Raw genomic sequence first — 12032 nt, forward strand, 5'->3', positions numbered from 1 at the left:
TTCCTCTCACCATTGCTGTGCGAGGCAACATTGGCTTCCACCGATCGGAACTGGTCTTCGGCGCTGCTGCTGTCCATGGGTTCAGAAGAAATCACCTCAGCGGAGCGCCGGCCAGCTTCTGAGGTTAGGCTAGCCTGCAGCGACAGAGGGGCCCAGAATTAACATCGCACCACCCCACATGTGCTAATTTTAAATCAGCCCATCAGGCTCAGAGTATCTCCAACAGCCGCGCCAAAAGAGGCGCGTACGGTAAACTTAGTTTTTAGCGCGCGCTGGACGGTTTCGCGTGCTCCAGCGCGCGCGGGAAAGGGCGGCAGCTCGCGCGCTACTTTTGACCCGTCGCTTCCGGCGTGCCTAAAAATTGCGGCGCTCGCCACGCGCCTATCCACACTGCCACACGCATCTCATAGCTTCTTCGCCTTTCCAGCGCGTCCATCGCTTCCTCTCCTTGCCGCTCCAGCGCCCCGCCACCGACGAGCCACCATGCCGCCGCGCCGCCGAGGAGCATCGGGCTACCACGGCGTCCGCCAGCGCCCCAACGGCCGGTACTCCGTCGAGATTCGGTCCGGCGACGTCCGACTCGGCCTCGGTACGTTCCGGACCTCGCACGAGGTTGCACGCGCCTACGACGCGACGGCGTGGCGCCTGGACAAGCCGCGTCAGCAGATGAACTTTCAGGATGTCCAAACGCGCCAGCAGGCACACGACGTCGCCCCTCCGCCTCGTCTTATCATGGACCAGGACCGTGCGAAGCACGCTCGGCGGTAGCGCCGCCTCCTTGTCGCCGAGGAGGACGAACGGGCCATGGTGGAGTGGCGTCGGCGCCACCCAAAGGACGTCGCCAACGAGGAAGCCTTTTGGGCAAAGCGCCGCGAGGAGACGGCAAGGCGTCGCGCGGAGCGGTTAGACATGCGTCGGCGGAAGGCCCTGGCGTTATCGCAGTGCAAAATCGTTGAAAATGGTGGGCAGTCGATCTTTTCGTCTAATGATGACTGTTGGGAAGACATTTGGCTCGATACCTCGGGGCAGACCAACAAGGATGGCAATGATGATGATGATGATAACGATGACTGGGAATTTTTAAAAAATCGTTGCACCATAGTTTTTTATCTATCTATGCTATGAAAGTATGTAAAATATCTATGTATCATTTTCATCTATGAATTTTATTTATCATTTTAATAAAAGAATGTACGCAATGTTTAGCGCACGCTGCATTTTAGCGTGGCCGCTGGAGCTACGCACGCGCGCTCAGTTTTAACGCGGCTGCTGGAGCCAGCGTTGCCGGCCGCGTCAAATCAGGCGAAGGGCGTGTGGCAAATGAGTTTTTAGCGCGCGGCGTGTTGCGCGGCTGTTGAAGATGCTCTCATGACGTGCTTGTGTATCCCCTACGCAACCCGCGGTCCACATACAAAGCTAGCACACCAGTGCATGGCACGCATGTATTTCAACTTAACAGCTACTAACGTATATGCACGAGAAAAAAAACGAGCACACATCACGGCGCTATACTGCACGGCCCGAGGTAGCGGCCTGCAGGTAGCTCGGCCACCAAAGTGCCACTCTCTTTTAGTTAGGCTACTAATATTTTTAAGTTGAATGCTTTATAATTTGTACTAAGTGTTATCTTAGTTAGAGCAATGCTATTTCAGTACAAAATTCATAGTAAACACTAAAAAATCAGCGGATTATCAAATCCACTGTAATATGTAGGACATATTTGACCAGAAAATCATAAAGTGATGTGCAAATGATTAAGTGACAAGTTCCTTGCGAACATCTTGTGTATTCTAGATTTGTTTATTTGAGTGTGTATAATCAAAGACAGCTATCAAAATATTTCATCTATCATATACTTTCGAGATCTCTAATAAGATATTTAAAAACACACACAAAGTGATATACACGACATTCATGCAATAGTTAGAAATTAATCTAAGAAGGTGTAATGTGTTCACTTTAAATATGTTTTAGGTGTAATGTGTTAAAAATGAATTATTTATTATAAAACAAAGTGTAAATTTACCATACTATATTACAATATTTTTTATTTGATAAAAATATATGTATTAAGTATTAAAAATTAGTATAAATTATTATATTTATTATGATTAATGTAGAGCCAAATATTCCAAAAAACGTACTTCAATGTCAAAAAAGCGTATTCATAAAAATATTTGGAAGAAAAAGACTTATTTGGTTGAGCCGGTCGTTCATAGCGAAATGTGTAGTTTGTACATAAACACCCTAAACTTCATAATGCACACCCATGTGTATCCTTCTCAGATACAACAACATATATCGACCGTGCTAAAGTGATGGCAGCATTTCACACAACAAAAATAGCCACAAATGACAATAAGAGACAAGTTATTTACGGGTATCGATCGAGGTGCATGAATTGCTGATATAGAATATACAAAAGGTATTTGTATATATGAGGTCGGAGCACCTTAACCAAATAATCATTATAAAGTGTTTTTGCAAAAAGTAAATCTTAAAATCCAATTCATTATGATTGCTCCATGCAGGGGCGGGCCCAGGAATTGAGGACTGTGTATTTAAAATTTGAAAGCATATAACCTTCCTTTTGGCGTGTATAACATATTATACTAGTTATAATAAACTATATAAAAGATATCACATAATATATTATATTGATAAAAATGATCATAAGTTGGTACTATTCAACATTAAGAAGTAAAAAAATTGTTCAACAATTTATAAACATTCTAACATTATCTATTCAAATGGCAAATTGCAAATTCTCGTGTCTAAACAATTCATAATTGACTGCAAACTAGTCTCTAGTTTCACTATAATTAAGTAGAAATGCAATTGGTCAGTGGTCAAACTAATTTACTTGGTCTTATATTTCTGTACTGCAGCCCATTGAACAAGACAGGAACAAAATCGAGGCCCTGTTGTCTGAATGCAGTTCGATAGTGACAAAAAAATTCAGTTAGAACACTTTGCATAGTTGAATTCGGGGTTAAAGGATTAGTATGTGTAGTTAGCGATTATTACCTTCAAAAGTTGAATTCGGGTTGTGGCTTTGAATTGAATCAATTACTGCCCCTGATTTCTTCACGCTTGCTAACCCACCACCTACTGTAGTTTGCAGAGATCAGAAACTTTAGAATAAAAAGGCGGCAAGAGATCTGGGTTGGATTCTCCATGCGCGTCTGCGCCGCCACGCGCACCTGCGATCCATCGCCGATCAGGCGACGGCAGCTCTGGGCCCTGGCCGCCGTGCGGTGCCGTCGTGTCGATCAGTCGGTTGGCGGCACGGGTCGCATGCGGTGCGCAGAGAACTGGAGAACAGGGGAAGGGCGGCGCTGCCGGTTCGTGTGATCGATCGATGGTTTTTTTCTTAGGTGATGATTAATCGATGGGTTATTTTTTCTGGTGTGTGCTGCAGTGATTTGGGCCATGTCGTAGTGTGGTGAGGGGGAAATACGATGGGGTGCGTCTGGTTTTGGGCTGAAATCCTTAACTATCACGTTCTCGGCTATCAGTATCGTTTTTTCCTTATAAAACCCAGTATTTATACTATATATACCTAATTTTTGGACGAAAATAATGGGTATTCAAGTGAATATCCTTGAATTGAGGTGGGCCCGCCCCTGGCTCCATGCCGCATGATTTCTCCTGACCTCGTTAAGCATTTGTCATTGTTGTATTCGACTGCAACAACTAACCATGTCGCATCCTGGTTTCGTGAAGAGCTAGCCGATGACTCCGATGCGATTTCGATATCCTTATCGATCATCTTTTTTCCTGACAAAAGTCTTATGACCGAAGATCCTTCACATATTGATCTAGGTCGAACATCCCGCTTCTCCCTAATATTTGTCCCTATCACACACTTTTGAGGCTCTTGGGTCTCATTTGTCCCTCCATTTACTCTACATCCATAATGAATTTTACATCAGTCATATTATAATGATTAGTAAAAATAATACAATAAATTTTAAATCATTTATTATATTTTAAATCCCAGTGAAAATCCTTGCAATGTATATGCCTAAACACTTATCTTTTACCAATTTTTTTACTTTTCATATTTACTAAAGTATGATGTATCTCTACTCTTATAAAAAGCACAGTTGGTGATGATAGTGTGTCTGCCATCTGTCGTTTTCGGCCTCCTGGTCTGCATCGAACGCGTGTGAGCCAAGTTTTGGAAAATTTGCAAAATGACGCCCGCACTGCACCCCACATTTACACAAAGTCCCTCAGTTTCTATCTCCAGCCCTCCCACCCAATCCATCCAATCACGGCTCCTATCTACCACTCCGGTGCTGGCGCCGTCCGCCGCCAAACCTCTCATGCCTCCTCCGCCCGCTCCCATCCACGGCGGTGTAGCCACCCGCCACATACTACTCCTTCTCCTTCCCCGATGACACACTTCACAAGAAGGTTGTCCCCTTCAAGTACGACCCTCTCCCAAAGGACCTTCATGACGTCTTAGCGGCAGCGCCACCCACAAGCTCCACCGCCATCCCATCCCACCACAGAAGTGCTGACAAGATTCCTCGCATGGCCTAGCCCTATATGGTCGTCGCCACTACTGTTTGCTCCTTCCCCGCCCCCTCTGCATCCCTCATTCAGTTCAGCCATGAGCACTCGTTTCCACAACCAGCCCCCTTGTCTGTTTGGGCCGCGATATGGCCGCCGCCTCATGGAAAGACATCGTTGTTTTTTCTCTGCAAGGTAGCCGGCCTCCTCCTCTCTAATTTTTTGGCATTGTGCAGTCAGTGTCCTCCGCATAAATTAGTGACAGTTTCTGCAAATGTACTCCTGCAGATTTGATGCCACCGGTTGATTAGTGCGTGAAGTTGGATATATTTGACAGCAAGTTGATGGCTATTGTGCTTATTTCGGTATTATAATAGATTCAGGGATGTTTATTATTCCAGTATTATAAGTTGATACCATGGTGTTAGATATCCTGCTGCTAGAATAGCTTATGAAAACGCTTTGGCGTGACTTATATTTCTATAGTTGTATTGGTGGGCACTGGGCAGCCATCATATGTGCAGAGCAAGGTTGTTGGAAGTTACCAATATGTGTGTTGTTTGACCGATGAGGTCTCGAGAAAAGAATTATTGTATGGGTTTCAGATAAGGGAGATACACATGGACAATGGTGAAATCCCTGAATTAAGTAAATTCATTATGAGAGTTAGTGCTCTGTTATGTGCAATCTAAATAATCTTAATTTGTTCTTTCATTTCCTCGTGAGATTACTTATAATGTCTGCATGATGCAGTTCCGTGCCCTTCATCCACCATTGTCCTGGTTTCAACGGCAAGCAACTTATTGCTATTACACGATTATTTATTTTACTCATCGGTGCAACTGGAGTTTTAGATGGCACAATTAAAAAATCTACAAAAACCTTACTTTGCGGTTAGTATTACAGTTTTCCTTCTTTTCATTCTAGCTTTCGCATATACTCTGTTTACTAGCATGGGGAGGGAATTTTTCCGCAAAAAAAAAGCATGGAGAGGGAATTGAAAGAAACTGCCCGATGCTTGATCTCCGTAACGATGCATTCTTTTTGGCAAATCTTTACTCCAATGGAGTCACTGAGGTTGAAGTAGGAGAGGAAGAAAAAACACATCATTGCATATTTGGGTTTAGTGATAAACTGATAATGCTTCCATATGTTCTTGATCCCCATATGCGACTTACCTCTATATGCACTTTTCTTACTGGTGGGTGCAGGAGCCCAGGCCACCCACGTGAAGACAATGGCGTTAGCCGCGTCATCGAGGTCGAGGGGTCCTCAAGCCAATCCTGGCCCTCGCCGGCGTCAGCGGCCCCATCCTTCTCCATGGGGTCAGTTAGTCAATCTCGGTCATCTGATTCATCTCCGTCGAGTATGTCACTGGTGCAGAAGCTGCGTCGGACAACAACAACGCGAGCTCATCGCTAGCTCATATGAGTCTTTGGTCGAAGCCCTCCTGCCGCAGCTCTCCGCATGTTTCTTAGACAAAGGGAAAGACGAATGCCGGTGTCAGCAAGGTTGTTATCCCATCTCTCTATCTCTCTCTGATCTGTGTTGCTATTGTTGTCTGAGTGAAGTGACTGCTGTTATTGTAAGAATAGAAGTGAGCTGCTGATTTTGAATAAAGTTGACTTGCTTGCAGATTCTTGTACGGGCAGAAGAAAGATAGAATTGACCTTGTGTACGGACTGTTGTATGGATGTCGATGGCCATCACCCATCAAAGGAAGGTGACGCCAGATGTTGTGGAGGTGACGCACTTTGCCGGTGAGGAGCTTCGAAGACGGTGGTGGCTGACGAGCAGAGTCTGCTCGTTGAGGAGGTCATCCACCGTCATGCACATTCCTGGCTTTGGAACAACTTGGACTTATTTGATTTGGTAGTTGTGGTGGTGTTAAATTATCAGCCGCCGCATTTTTTTGGCAGATCTTTACTCCAATGGAGTCACTGAGGTTGAAGTAGGACAGGAAGAAAAAACACATCATTGCATATTTGGGTTTAGTGATAAACTGATAATGCTTCCATATGTTCTTGATCCCCAGATACGACTTACCTCTATATGCACTTTTCTTGCTGGTGGGACATAACTAGAACTAATATTTTGTGTGGAACATAATTTGAACTAATTTTGTGTGTGGTTTTACCATGTTTTAATTGTTGATTTTTTTTTATAATTTGATGCCCCTTTTTTCCTTAACAATTTACTATTTGTCCTTCGTGTGATGCTCATGTTGCATTGTTCAGCGACTGCTTCTGGATTACAGGAAGAAGTTGGAGTAAATCCTTGTGTTTGGCTTCAATTTTTTTGGTTTGGATATCTACCCAACATTAAAACTGACTGTTGTACAAGGGAAGTTCCATATTTGCGAGATAATTTTCTATAATGCAGAACTGTAAGAATAACCCTAGAACCATCTTTACAACCTGATGTTACTTAATAATAAATAATGAGTTAACTATACAAGAAGATTTAAATGCTTAGCTTTTCATGCCTTTAGTTAGAAATTGATGTGTGATTTCAAGGCTCGTACTGACTTTTCGTTATCCTTCTTTTCCTCTCAAAGGCTAGAGAGAAATCATTCAAGAAAGCTTCATAGTTATGTAAGTGTTCAGAATTTTTTTGCTAATGATTATTTACCTCTGTTTGCATGATGTTATGTAAGTGATTCTCTCTCTTTTTCTTTCTTTTCCACGTCTAAAAACTGCAGATATTGACTGTGAGATGAAATTGTCATTGTTCATAATTTAAATGTTTGACACAAGGCCGGAGCCTAGAATGCTAGCTTCTTAATGCTACTTGACGGGTTGCCATGTGGATGTTTCCCCTTTTAGACGGAGATGGTCATGTCAAAGGTGTCAATGGCAAGGTTCTTCGCCATGTTAGGCCTCTCCTCTGCCTACCTCATGAAGATACGCCACCAATACATTGAGTTTCCACTGGTTACTGGTTATACTTCTTTACCGATGTAAAGTAGTTAACTGATGGTTTTGTTGTATACTCTTTGGGAAGCCATTGATCTGGTACTACACAGACTGAGGACGAGCTGAAGAAAATGTGAGCCATGGGAGGAGAGATTTACTGGAGCAAGGTGAACAACGGTGGCAGCGACCAGATAGGAGACGCAGGGAATGAATGTTTTCTCGTTCTTAGTGCTTTGGCTGTTGTACACTAAAGTGGATGGGAGATCTGCAAGTTAAAGTAAATATCATGGTATTCCTCTCATGCACCTTGTCGCATATACCCTCATAACCTCTGTAGCTCTGCCCTTACCGTTTGTTGTCTTATCTGTTCCTGACAAGTATTGACTTCTCTTTCACTTCCTTGCTTGTATATACATGCTATGATGTATTGTAATATGGATTGGATTTCACATACATGTACTATATTGATTTTAAGTGTTCTTCTGATCTAACGGCTCTGCACCTAATTGATACGACAGCATTTCTTGTTCATGCTGTAACTATGATCATGCTTTAAGTAATTTTATTTACTGATGTGAATGCACTCATGATCTGTGTGGCTTTGTGTTAAAGTGTTCCAATATTATTTTTGTGTTGTTATCAAGTAGGTAGTTCTGTGTATTTTTGTATTTTTTATGGCAATTTCATTGACCTCGTGGATGATTCAAATCCATATAGCTTGTGAGGTGATGGCAGTCTTCGGCGGCATTTTAGTCTGTATAAGTTCAAATGTCTTTCCTATAGAGAAATAAAATGCAGTCCACTTAATTTTCAGAATAACAACTCTTGGTGACTACTATTTATGAATTGCATATAATCCTTTGCAATTTTTGAATAGTTAACACAAGGTATTCGTTCATATCCTTAATTGTTCCATTGTGATGGTACTTGCATTACTCTCTGTTTGCAGATATATTCTTTTATGATTTGTTCATAATAATTTCTTGAGGACAACAATTTAGGTGGAAGATATGCTATAGACTAGGTGGTAATAATGCCCATCATTTACAACTGCAAAACTCTTAATAAATGTCTTGATAATCTCAAATAATAAACTACTGATTATTTTTCCCGACATTCAGAAATGCATAGTGAGCTGCACGTTTGGGTCACCATGTTGGAGTTGCTTTTAAATGATTCAAGAATATCATCAATCCTGAGAATAGAGGGGATCGGAGTTAGGGAGGCGTTTTGTTAACATTTACACCTGATTTTTATTTATTAGTAAATAGGGGCGGGTTAACATTATTTTCTCTTGTTAAAGCATTTTTTAACCCATGGCAATGCACGGGCACTCAACTAGTGAGATGTAATGAGAGGCGCACCTCTCATGTTTACACACAACAGTTACAGTAGCAGGTGATGAAACCCCCTTTCCTGTGCGCTACGGTGCGGAGGATCGCCTAGGTCTACGCGCGGAGGTAGAGGATGGCTAGATCTGGATTGGATCACCCAGGGCCTGCAAGCGGCGGTCCGCACCGGTCGGGTTGGCGTGTGCTCGCCGAGTTCCTGCGTGCGGCTTGACCAATTCATCTCTAGTAGTGTTTGCTTTGGGCTCATGTTGCACTGTGGCGCTGGTGGCCTCAGATTTTTGGATTGTTGGTGGAAGACTCGGCTCCGGGCGAAAATCATGCATCGGCCCTGTCGTTGCCGGCGGTAACGGCGTCCACGGATGTCGTCTTCCGCCTTGGAGGTATCGTTGTGGAGCCGTTCCCTTCCTTCCCAATAGCGTGAGATCTCCTGGTGAAAACCTAAGATCGGGCAGTGCCAAATCGGGTGACGGTGGAGTCCTCAACTTCGTTTTCCTCCTTGGAGGCGTCACCTTGGTGATCCCGCTGAGGGGTTCTGATGGTGTTCGCGTTTGATGGTAGAGCTTGGGTTTGTGGTGCTGCCGACGGGTCATTTTCTTTCTTTTCTTTTTGTGCTGCCTTTGCGGTGCTTTCCTCCTCTGAGGACTCTTGTAACACCTTCTTCTCATCAATGAATTTGGCAGTTCTCCTGCCAACATTCAAAAAAAAAATGAAACCCCCAGATTCTGGAACATTTTCCCTTCAATGAAAATGCGGGTAGGCCTCTTTGGGAGGCATAATTAAGCATTTCAATGATTCTTTTCAACCACGTACCCAAGTGCAACTCATATTTTTGTTACTTTTAGCGTTTTTGAGTTGTTTGTAAATTGCGATCCCTAATCCCATTCCACTACCCATTAATCAATCAAAAAGCTAATTATCAGTGAAAATCGAACGGTAACCTTCCTCACCTGATCTGAATGAACTTTTGTGAATCAGAGAAAATCTTCAGCGTCATTTTTGAAATAAATAAATACTGATAAGACCACAGCGTTCTACAATCTCCATTGGAAATTGTCAAGTTAAATTATTACTCATTATATTGTTGCACATCACAAGTTTTGCTGTCCGGAAAGATGATCATTTTTCTTCCGGAGGTAGAAGAAGGCCTCGTGCTACTCGCTCATTTTGCCCCGTTGTTTAAGCAATGCCGCAAGATTTTCAACGCCAGCCAGCTCATGCCGTTGAGCTCGTGGTCTGCGTCGGTCAGCGGCGTCCTCTCGCCGGCCCGGAAGAGGAACGCCTTGTCGCAGCGCACCGGCGTGCCACGAACCTGCTCCAGCAGGGTGGCCGCCTCCGTCAGCATGTCCTCGTCCCCGCCTGCGGCCAAGTCCCTGGCGGCGCGCCCCAGCCGGCGCACGGTCAAGGCGTAGTCCTTGGCGCACTGTTCCAGAACCAGCCGCCGCCGGGGCGACGTCTCGGCGGCCTGCAGCCGGGCGATGCGGTCGCCGGTGGCCTTGGCGGTCGCCCCGGCGATCCTCACCGCGATGACGACGAGGCCGAGCTCGTCGGCCGTCGCACTCGCCGGGTCTGCCCCCAGCGTCTTCACGCACAAGTCGTAGTGGTGCGCGGCCTCCCAGGAGCCGGTGGCGACGAGCGTGCACGTGTCCTCCAGCGTGCTCGCCCTCGCCGTGCGCGCGTGCTGCGCGAGGAGCAGGAGGACGAGGGCGGAGGAGAGAGCTTGGAGAGCAGCCATGGTCGTCGTCGTCTGATTTGTTTCTCTCTCAGACTCGACCTATATATACTGTAAGACGTACGTAGGAGTAATTAGATTGGTGGCGCTGTAAATTTGTGTTTATCCTTTCAAACGTTTCCATTCGTTGCTCATGCATCAAAGTGAAACTCTTTTACTAGTTACATCACATTGAACAAAAACCGAATGTAATAAATTTTTGACAAATGTAATTAAGAATGGTGAGTAAGAAATTCACCACATATTAACCATGTGTATTAATCATCGCAATTTTAGTAAATATTTCTGACACCCAAGAGCCTACTGAACATATAATTTCTTGAGAATCCAGACAAAACAAAAGACCCGATTTATACTAGCAACACTAGTTAAAACGGGCATTTGTGTCCCAAATGAACGGAACCGCCTGTAATAACCCTACCGCATGGTTTTATTTTTCACCGAGGCGGTTATTGAAAGCAAATCGCCTACAAAAATTAACTCGGGCGGCTCAAAAAGAAAAGAAATGAAATGAAACAGCTTGCAGGCTAGTATTGGGCCACAACCCATTTTCACAATTGAACCCTATCTTTCCGTCCCTCAAATCCCACCCCCTCCAGTTTCCTATCTCTTTTTCTATGCCGTTTGTGGCTATTCCGATCTCTTTCAGTTAGCTCTTGATGAGTGATCTTTTATATTGTGAGACCGGTTGACTTTGTCAGACTATTTGCTTTTATTAATAAGATGGCCTCATGCATCTTTCTGATGCAGAGGCCGGGGGATAACCTCCTTTTTGAAGAAAAAAAATCCCACCCCCGCAGTCACTCCCCCCCCCCTCTGTTAACTTCCCCCCTTCCTTCTTGCCTTGCAAATCCGTCCCTTCTCTCGTGCATCGATCTCGGAGGGTTTAGGTGACCTTGGGCTGCACCGCCGTGAGGAAGCCATGGTGGTCAAGCCGCCGCATCGGAGCTCGCCTTCCGCCCTACCATCTAATCATGTGTTGTTAAGATACAATCAGCTAGGTAGATTGCACTAGTTTGTATGTGATGTTGGCTAGGTGATTCGAACTTGTGTTGACATATTTTCTTAAGGGGCCGGCTGGATGTCAGGTGACTCAATTTATAATTTGGGTAAGTCACTCTTTGATCTACCGTTAGATCAATGGACAGAACATTCAGCTACAACAAAAAATGGCTGACCTAAATAATCCTTTTTTAGGGGTAGCTTGGTCAGTCATTATTTAGGCTGACCTAAATAATCTATCAGTCGATTTTGTCATATTGCCTTCCTAATCAGCATGTGGGCAATCCGAGGGCCTGACTTGAGTAGTATGCATGGCCAATTTTCAGCTAGTTTGCTCCCACAGTTTGTGTGCCTGTTTCAAAGTGGCGGTGCCAGCACTATAACCTATGATGTCCAGTTCAAAAAAAAAACTATGATGCAAGCACAAAGTATTTCTAAATATTTAACTATTTTCTTAATTTATGCACGGAAAATGCTTGTATTGAGAGAGGATTGCTCAAAATACTGTGCAGT

The 12032-nt window shown here is 44.3% G+C and overlaps 2 pseudogenes; one reads left to right on the forward strand and one right to left on the reverse strand.

The window, feature by feature from the left end:
• The first annotated feature begins 483 nt into the window (after nt 1–483).
• On the forward strand, nt 484–3354 carry LOC147983184 (uncharacterized; annotated as a pseudogene).
• A 6676-nt stretch (nt 3355–10030) lies between these two features.
• Nucleotides 10031–10637, reverse strand: LOC147983185 (uncharacterized; annotated as a pseudogene).
• Nucleotides 10638–12032: the final 1395 nt, after the last annotated feature.

Source organism: Triticum urartu, chromosome 2A, assembly GCF_056163025.1.
Source record: "Triticum urartu cultivar PI428250 chromosome 2A, HENAU_Tu73, whole genome shotgun sequence".
Lineage (NCBI taxonomy): Eukaryota > Viridiplantae > Streptophyta > Magnoliopsida > Poales > Poaceae > Triticum > Triticum urartu.